Genomic DNA, 660 nt, shown 5'->3' on the forward strand with positions numbered 1-660 from the left:
CATAGCAACTGAGTCTGCTCAGAGCTGAAAGTGGGTCAGGGCTGATTGACAGCTCCTGAGGTCATAGAAAGGGTAGTCCAGGCCCTGTATGGAATTTTCCACTCTCAATCAAACTGAGTTCATGCATTGGCAGCACCTATACTTAAAATTTTGCTTCAACAACAACCAGAGCTGAACATCCCACTGTCCAAAATCATGCAGGATGTGGAGATTCAGTGGAACTCCACGAACCTGATGCTCGAGAGGCTGTTGGAGCAACAGAAGGCCATCCATGAGATGGCCTTGCTTGGGGACATCAGGTTCAGTGGCCCCCTGAACAAAGCTGAGTGGGATACCATCTTTCAGATCTTAGTAGCCCACAAACCCTTCCTTGAGGCCACCAAGAGCCTCAGTGCTGTGAATGCCCTCCTTAGCCAGGTGATCCCCATAGTGAGGGAACTTCAGAGCCAAATGGAGAGCTTCCAGGGGATCAATGTTCCTGGCTGAGGCAAGCTGCTGTCACCAGATGCACAGGCAATTCTGACACAGTGCAACTTGCCAGACATCTGATTCCCCAGGTACCACTGTACTTTTACCTGCGCTGTTATATCCCCCTTTCCCCCCCATCCCAGACTGCCTTTTACTCTAACCCAGAGCACCTCAGAGTGCCCCCCCTCTACC

Source organism: Crocodylus porosus, unplaced genomic scaffold (assembly GCF_001723895.1).
Source record: "Crocodylus porosus isolate Cpor-Errol unplaced genomic scaffold, CroPor_comp1, whole genome shotgun sequence".
Taxonomy (NCBI): Eukaryota; Metazoa; Chordata; order Crocodylia; family Crocodylidae; genus Crocodylus; species Crocodylus porosus.